The sequence below is a fragment of the Octopus bimaculoides genome, chromosome 20 (assembly GCF_001194135.2).
Source record: "Octopus bimaculoides isolate UCB-OBI-ISO-001 chromosome 20, ASM119413v2, whole genome shotgun sequence".
NCBI lineage: Eukaryota > Metazoa > Mollusca > Cephalopoda > Octopoda > Octopodidae > Octopus > Octopus bimaculoides.
In genome coordinates, this window is record NC_069000.1 from 44,632,440 (window position 1) to 44,633,264 (window position 825).

Genomic DNA, 825 nt, shown 5'->3' on the forward strand with positions numbered 1-825 from the left:
TATATACATGGAACTCAGGGCCACATTATTCAATGACATTCAAAGAGGGTGTGATTTGAGGTAGATTTGACTGCTATTTCCAGCAGGTTTAGCAACCATAGAGAGGCTCCCTCCTCATTAAATACGTTACTGGACTTAATCCTTTAGCATTCAGATTACTTTGTAACAAATGTGATATTTAGTCCTTCACATTGTTTTGAAATAATCCTGGATTATCTCATGGCTTTCAGATTTCAATGATGTGATTGTTTATTTTTAGAATGACATTGTAGGGTAGGTGTGAGAGGCCAGATCTGACTAGTTTGGGCTGGACATGGCTGGTTTAAATGCCAAAGGGTTAAACCACAATTGTCAGTGGTGGTGGCAGTGTAGGTGAGGGTTATCAGTGGTGGTGGGCAGTGTTGGATTATTCCTTTACTATAATTAATTGCTGCAGAGCTTGATTAATTCGATAAAATCAAGCACTTGATTGGCAGAGGGAGGAGGGGAGGGGTATGCGTTTTATTGGGTCCCAGAGCCATGAAAGTTCAAAGCTAGCCACGGTGGAATTTGAACTCAGAGCCTAAAGGGATGTGACTAAATACACTTGTCCACCACCCTTGTTGTAAATGATGAGAAATGATTACTGGCACAGGAAGAGGTGGGGGTGTAGGCAGGCATTTTCAGGGAGGGGGTAGGGTGAAGTCATTAAAATCAAACCCCATCAGTAAATTATTTCATTGAGTCCACCCCTCACCACTAACCCCCGCCTTGGAAAATTACAGGCAACACCAAGCTGACTCTGATGAGATTTTAATTCAGGAAGGAAAAGGGGGGGGGCGGGGG